General features: G+C 36.9%; 1 protein-coding gene across 1 annotated transcript in view; it reads right to left on the bottom strand.

Annotated features, from left to right (window-relative positions):
* The window catches only part of LY75 (lymphocyte antigen 75), a 3,856,564-nt gene that overhangs the window by 2,247 nt on the left and 3,846,081 nt on the right, over window positions 1-8,236 (bottom strand). The window lies entirely within an intron of this gene.

Below are 8,236 nucleotides of genomic sequence, written 5' to 3'. Positions count from 1 at the left end.
GGCTCATTATCATTCACGGAGTCGAATGTTACGCAGTTAAACCTGGCAGTGTCAGTGTTCCTCCTAGCAGGCTATGCCACATTAGCAAAGGCAAGTGTATCCACACAAAGCCTCCAGTCATCCACAAAAGCCTCATCACAGTTGCTCATACTCATGACAGAAGCACTTAACCACAAACTTGCATTCATGCTGCAACACTTACACACACGCACACAGGAATACCATATCTAATGACACACAAACATGCACACATTCAGTCTCATTCATGACCATACAGACATGCACACACAGTCCGATCTCCCATGGCTTTGCTGGACTTACCTCTACCGTTAGTACTCAGACAGGAGTGAATTTGTGACCTACATCAAAAGATAGCCTTCATTTCTTTCCTCCACAATGAAATAAATTATTTAGTTGCATGATTCTCTGAATCTTGACTTAGTAAAGTGGGCTCTGCTAACATTTTCTGGGGAAAGCACATGGATAACTAGCATTAGCCACTCCCCAGACTGATGCATTAGCATGGAGCATAGCTCACAAGACCACTCTCCATGCTAAGACCCCTGCAAGGGGAAAACAAAAATGGGAGACCAGTTTATGAATCAGAAAGTCTTACTGCAATGTATAAACCTTTCAAGATAAGACTTCTGTATTGTATTGAGCCTTTCTGAATCACAGCAAAAGCATAGCTGGCTCAACTAGTGTCCTGTACCTGTACCGTGAACTAGCACCCCAACCTTCAGCTCTTCAAGCAAAAAAAAAAAAAAAAAAAAAAAAATGTAGCAAGCAGTTGCTACAGTTTATACTCTGCAGGGAGTGCTACATCTCTAAGGTTTCAGTTTAAAAAAAATCTTCTAAATGGTATCAAACTGCTTGCAATTGCTACAGTTTAGACCACACACAGAGGGATACGGTGCTCAGGCTGATGGATCTGATGGCTGATTGCATCCTCTAACACTATGCACCTGGAGCATTACCCTCTTTGTCCTGCCCTAGCTAAGCTACTGATCACAGGGTAAATATGAAGCTGTTTTCCTAGCCCTTCTTTTCTCAGCCTTTATTTGCAGCTTTGCTGTGACTCCCTTATAATTCAGCAACCTTTAAATGACAGTTATAGGGAGTTCAGCTGTAGCAGTCGTATACAGTGTGCAATTACTGCCTTGCACCGTGGACAGATGTATGGATCACCTATGATAATACTACAGTGTACTGTCATTATTTAAAAACAAGAAATGCATTCTCTTTTTCAAATAACCTCACTGTATATTTACATTTTTCCATCTTTCTCTCTCTCTGTCTCTCTCTCTATCTTTGATACAATTCAATGGAGGTGGCTTTATGGTCTGCTGTACATACACAAACTTATGTGGCAACATTTTTGTAGTGCATTAAATTTGTACTGTGTAGCAATTTAAATCTCTGGAGAGGCATCTATCAACAGAATAAAGTACGCAGGTCTGTCTTACTTTATATTTACTTCACATTAAGAGAAGCTATTTTAACATTCAGAAATACATTAAAAATGTATTTTACGACTTAGCACTGTTTTGAAATGGTGCTCATTTTCTTTAACACCTTTACTAACTTCACTAACTAGACAGTGATATGGATACACATACAGTTATAATAGAGAAACAGACCATTACAATGATTTTTTTTTTCTTTTCATGCATTACACATTTGCTACATTGCACACTATCCATATGTGTGCATTCTCTGTATAACTATGGAGCTTATCTCCCCAGGCCTTAGCTGAAACAGGCCATTTGGATCAGTCAGATCTTCCCGGCAAACAAAATTGAAATAAATAAACAAATAAATAAATATATAAATAGTTTCTTTCTTAACAATTTCTATTCAATTTAACATTACATAGATTGTTCACGTCTTGCCTTCCCTGAAATTTCACTCCTCCTCCTGAACATTATTCTGCATCATGTATTATTCCCACATTCCATTTACTGCCATGAAATTTGTTCCTTCCCTTTTTACATCTTCACTAATTCTGTTACAGTTGGTTTTGTTTTTGATTTCTATTTTCTGCTAATTGCTTTTTTGACAGCCAATAGTAGGGTCTTACTATGTCTAGGCAATTCAGTCTGTATATCCTAGCTCAAAAACATAATTCCCTTTGTTACAATAACTCTTTCCCCAACATTAATGACAAAATATCAGGTAGACTTTTTTTAAAATCAACCAATTAATTGCATTCCCCAAACAAATGTGTTGTCAAGTACCCTTCTCTTTCCCATTGCACTTCCAACAAAAACTGTCTACCTGTGGAAAAATCCTATAACGTCTACTTGGGGTGTAACAGCACCCATGCAAATACTTCTATTCAAAAATCCTTAAGATTCTAGATTTTGTTGCGTACTTGGGGACCATACAATGTGCCTTTGTATATTGCTTATCCATTTTCATTTCCTAGTCTTTTCTAACCTCTTCTGATTGATTCTTACAGTTTCCATGCATTATTCCACATGCCCTACTAATTTTATCCATTTTTAATAACAGTTTATGTTCTAGACTCAAGTATAAAGTTAACCAGAGCTGTTTTTTCATTTAACACTCTGTTACCCTCTTCCCTTTACCTACACTCTACTGTCAATCCCTGGTAGGGAAGCTAGTCTCCAACCTGCAGTCAAAACTTATGCTTGGTCTCATCCCACTCTATGACTTTGTCTCTCTAGTTATTTACTACCAACACTTTGGTTCCTTTGCTCATTTTACCCAATAAATTACAGCTCCCTAGTACCTATATTCTATGCCCCTATTGCACACACCCCTGTTGATAAACTCTTGTTTCTCCATTCCCATTGTTGGTTTAGTTCTCAAAATGCTTTCTTCTACTTTGTAAATATAATAGTCTAAGTAGTTAGTGTTCTCCTTGAAGGCCTGCATCCAAAATCCTACTCTCTCTTTATTTTGAAAACCCCTTCCATTTCAACATAATTTCTTTCCACTTTGATTTGCAGTTTCCTGCTTGTGTTACAAACTTGAGCCCTAACTTTGTAGCTCTAAAGTACATTTTCAAATCTGGGAATCCTAAACCATCTTGCTCTATGCAGAGAAACAGCATATCCCATCTAACTCTTGCCCCTCCTTCCTTCACAAATAAATTCTTGTATGTCATACTAAAGTGACTAGATACATATTCACTGCTTGTACCTCACTATCCATATCCACTATCAAGAACTTCCAACATCTCAGTTTTTGTATTATTTTCTGTTTAGTCTCTTCCCACATAGCCTCAGGTGCCATAACAGAATCCTTTTCAATCCAGAACATAAATATGTTGTCTTATCAGGTCACCATAAATGTAGGTATTACTATTTTAAACAAGAAACATCTTTATTAAATTATCTATTATCATATAAACAATCCTATTTTATATAAATGAAAACAAACCATATTGACATACTTTGATTTGCAAACATTATACATCATATATAATCTTCAATACAGTCAGTGTCTGTCAAACATTACATAGCTCATTACATTCCTGATTTCCCTTAAACCTCATTCCTCTTTCAAATATTAGTCTGCCTGTATTGTTTCCACAAGTCCCTTTTTTTGCTACATAATTTGCTCCTACCCTTTTATAAAGGTCCCACTTCCAGTTATTTTACCTCTGTACCTATATTCACTACTTCTAGTATAGTTAGTTTAGACTTTGATTTCCATTTTCTATTAACTGCTTTTTTGGCAGCCATCAGAATTAAACTCAATAAGGCTCTACTATGTCTAGGAAATTCTGATTCTATATCACAGCTAAAAAAAAATCATTGGTTACATCAATTTGCTCACTCACCCAGTATTTCTGACAGAGAAATCTGTACAGAAGTTTTAAAGTCTGCCACTCATTACACTCTCAAAAATATGTTCCCAATTACCTCTTTCTTGCCAATCACACCTCCAACATTTGCAATCTACCTGAGGAAAAATTCTTTGGAGTCGGATTGGTGTATAATATAAAAATATCTATGTAAACACTTGCAAGCAAAGATCCTAAATCTAATCTAGACTTTGTTGCATATCTGGGAGCCATACATATATCCTCTATTGTTTATTGTGGATTGCTTATCCAATCTCTCTTTCCAACCTCCTCTGATTGATTCCTATAGTTACTATGCAATATTTTATATGCTCTAATAATTATCCCTTTTCTCAACAGCAGCTTCTGTTCTAAATTGTTGCAAAAACTCTCCCAGTGCTGATCTTTCACCTAGGATCCCCACTATTCCTTTATCTTTGCCTATACTCTGTTGTCAATCCTCGATAGGGAAAGCAATCTCCAGCAGCAGACTAAATTAATTCTTGGCCCTTTTCCATTCTATTACCTTTCCCTCTCTAATCATTTGCTACAAATATCTTGGTTCCTTTGCCAGTTTTTTCCAGTAAATTCCAGCCTCCTCTTGACTATTCTCTGTATCCCTAAACTCATTCATATTGGCAAAATCTCCTTTTTGCCACACCTGTGTTGGCCTAGTTCTTAGAATATTATCTGCTACTTTATGAATATAATACTCTTTATGGTTATTGTTATTCTCCTTAAGGATATGCATCCAAAATCCCAGTCTCTCCTTATTTCTTGAATTTCCCGTTTCATCATCATCCCTTTCCACTTTGAATTATAGGTTTCTGCTTGTGCTATGTATAGGAGCCTTAACTATGTAGCTCTGAAATACCCATTGAAATCAGGTAATCCCAAACCACCTTGTTCTGTTGAAAGGATTAGCTTATTTCACTGGCCTCTTGTCCTCTTTCTCTCCCAGATAAAATCCTTCAACTCTTTATTAATTGCTATCCATAACTTATCCTCTGGCTGATAAAAATATACTTGACCTGGGTATAAAATTAAAGGGACTAAAATATTTTCACTGCTTATATCTTGCTATCCATATCCATACAGCAAAGCTTCCAATTTCTCAGTTTTTGTATTATCTTTTTAGTCTCTTCCTACATATCCTTAGCTGCTATAACAGAATCCTTTTTAATTCATACTCCTAAGTACTTCATTTTATGATATCCCTATAAATATGGGTACTGCTGAACCAATCCGCATGGGAATACAGTTTATAGTTATTGCCTTTATTTTTATCTTCAGTAATTTTGTATCCCGAAAAGACTTGAAACTGTCTGAGAATGTTCCACAACACTGAAATATCCTTTTCTGGTTTTATCAGGTTCAAAACAATATCATCTGCAAACAAAGCCAACTTTTCTTGATTACCATACCAATTATATCCTTGAATTTAGGAGTCTCTTATTTTCTTTGCTAATGGTTCTAAATATAATGAAAATAACAAAGGGGATGGAGGACACCCCTGCCTGGTTCCTCTGCTCAAACTTGTGAGTGAGGACACCCCTTTAATTTTCACCTCCGATCCCTCATATATCCTCCTAATCAACTTTATTATTTTATCAATAAGCCAAAATAGTGCTTACGGGACTGATTCAGAATGAACTGTTTCCAGGCTTCTTTCTTTCTTTTACCAAACCTAACCTGCTGGAAAATTCTCTAGCAAGTAACTTTGCTCCCTAGAGGCTGGACAAGAAGAATAGCTTTGCTTTACCATGGAAACTAACATAGCACCAGTAACTAGAACTGCGCAAAAGAAAAGGGCTCCACAGTGATACTTCTAACCTGAGACATGACAGGCTTTCACAGCCCTTACAGGTAACCGCAAGATTTTAAGCTTTGCTATTTATTATTTTATCAGGGATTTCAAATGCTTGCATTGTCCTACTCATACAATCCCAGCTTACTCTGCTGAATGCTTTGTCTGCATCAAAACCCACCAAAACAGTGATATTTTCTTATACTCCACTTCCCTCTGGATCATTATTGTTCTGTTATTTATTTTTTGCCTCTCCGCAGCTGGTCATCAGCAGATGATCTTTTTTTTTAAAATAAGAAACATCTTTATTGAATTATCACGTATGACAAAGACAATCACACATTTATATAAATGTAAAAATGACATTTTCAGTTACAAACATATACAGTTAGTTGTGGGCTGGCATAATGGTTAAGCTCACTGACACAAAGTACAGGGTTTGATTCTCACCTTGGGCACCATGGCAAGCCTTAAGAGAGTCCCTGAGGTTGTTAGCCTAGCAATTACCTTTGAACTTATGGATAGAGCTGTGCATAAAAAGTCCTAGTTCAAGAATACCTACAATGTCTATCTGATACATCAAATGTAATCTTTTGTACAGTCATTGTCCATCAAATATTACATAGCTCATTCAGTTCTTGCCTTCCCTTAAACCTCATTCTTCCTCCAAAACATCTTTGTTCTAATAATGCTGCCAATTGTTTGTTTGTTTCCCCTCCACAAAACCACACTGATCCATATCTATCAAGTTGGGCACCGTCTTTGCCATTCTTTTAGCCATTATAGACAAACACTTTATAAGCATGACTTAAAATATAAATGAGCCTATATGAAGCTGTATCTAATAGATCTTTATCATCTTTAGGTTTTAGCGCCACCACACCTTTCTTCCAGGATATTGGTGGTTCTCCTTTAAAATACTGTTAAACAAAACCTTCTAGATCTTTATCACTTTCTTCCATCCTAACTTCCACAGGCATACCATCAATTCCTGGAGACTTTTGTGTAGATTGGTTATACATCAGCATTTTAACTCATCTCCTCATATCCTGTTAGTAATTGAGCCTCATCTACTGCTAATGTCGGCATATTTAATTCTTCCACAAACATTCCCATTTGTACTTTTTCTTGATTTGCAAATTTCTCTGCTTTATACAGATTTTCATAAAATTTTCAAAATATTTCTAATATCTCTATAGGATCTCTGGTTATTTTCCTTGTTATAGGCTCCCTAAGTTTGGCAACAACTCCTTCTATTTTCTATTGCCTGAGATGTCATGGTAAAAGCTTTTCTGCTCTGGAGTTATCAAAAAAACAGCTGCAAAACAGCAATCTTTCTAAACTCATCCATATTATCCAGATAATCCCTTATTTTCTCTTTAGCACTCTGCAGTTAGGCCTGTTCTTGTTCTCTAAGATCCCCCCATTCTGCGATACTTTAACCTTTGTTGGTCCCTCTAAATAATTCTTGTTACTTCAACCATATCACTTCTTCTTTTATTTCTACCCTTTTTTAAACTCCACTTTCATTTTATCATAATCCCTAGCTATATTTTCTGAATACATTTCTATCTTCCTTAATAACTCCCAAATAATTTCCACTAACCATCCTTAAATTCCTCTCTCTTTAAGGGAAAGTGCCAATGTCTCATTTTCATTACCCTGCATTTTTATTTTAGCTATTACTGGTATGTGATCTGAAATAGTTAATGAATGTCTATCAAAACTTTCAATTAAATGCACACGTTTCTGTGAAATATTATTTCTGTCTACCCTAGCTCAGTTTTTGTACCTTGAGGAATAATATGCAAATTGTCTCAAAGCTCCTACTACTGAAATCACATCTCTCATACCAAATATTTTCATAATTTTCATCAAAAATTATCTTCTTTTGCTATATTTCCCTTCCAGGCCCTCCAGATACATCCTCACTGTTGCAAATCAAATTCCAATCCCCACCCATAAAAAGAAGTTATGTACCTACCATAACGTTCCATGTTAGTTGTCTTCATCTCGCCTTCCTTCTTGCTGTTTGGGTTCGGAGCCAATCCTCGGCTCCACCTCGGCCATCTTCTATAGCTCAAGAGCTGTTTACTGGCTCGAGGCTACCCCTTATCCCAGCATGCCCAGCGTCAGCTATCCAGATCTCGTTTGTGATAGCGCACACTAGGCATAAGTAGAGAAACCAGTTCCTAAAAACTGGTTGTCCAATACACCTAAACAAGGAAAGAGTTATAAATTACCTGGCATGTGAAGTAATAAAAGATGCTCAGCCAGTGAAAACAAAAGGGAACTCCTCACAATCCTCTAGGAAGGGGGAAGAAGGGAGGGGTGCAAGAAGGAAGGCGAGATGAAGACAACTAACATGGAACGTTATGGTAGGTACATAACTTCTTTATGTTAAGTTGTCCATCTCGCCTTCGTTCTTGCTGTTTGGGACAGTGTCCCTAGCACCTAAAATCCCAGGGGGCTCATTTTAAAAGACTCTTCAGAACAGTAGAGCCAAAGGAAGCTCTGCTCCGGGAGACCATATGCAACTTGTAATGAGAGATAAAAGTATGAGGGTTTGCCCAAGTGGCAGCTGCACAGATTGAGTCTATGGGCAACCTAGACTG

Source organism: Protopterus annectens, chromosome 6.part0 (genome assembly GCF_019279795.1).
Source record: "Protopterus annectens isolate FY-2018-M chromosome 6.part0, PAN1.0, whole genome shotgun sequence".
Lineage (NCBI taxonomy): Eukaryota > Metazoa > Chordata > Ceratodontiformes > Protopteridae > Protopterus > Protopterus annectens.
This window is presented reverse-complemented; position numbering and strand designations above follow the sequence as displayed.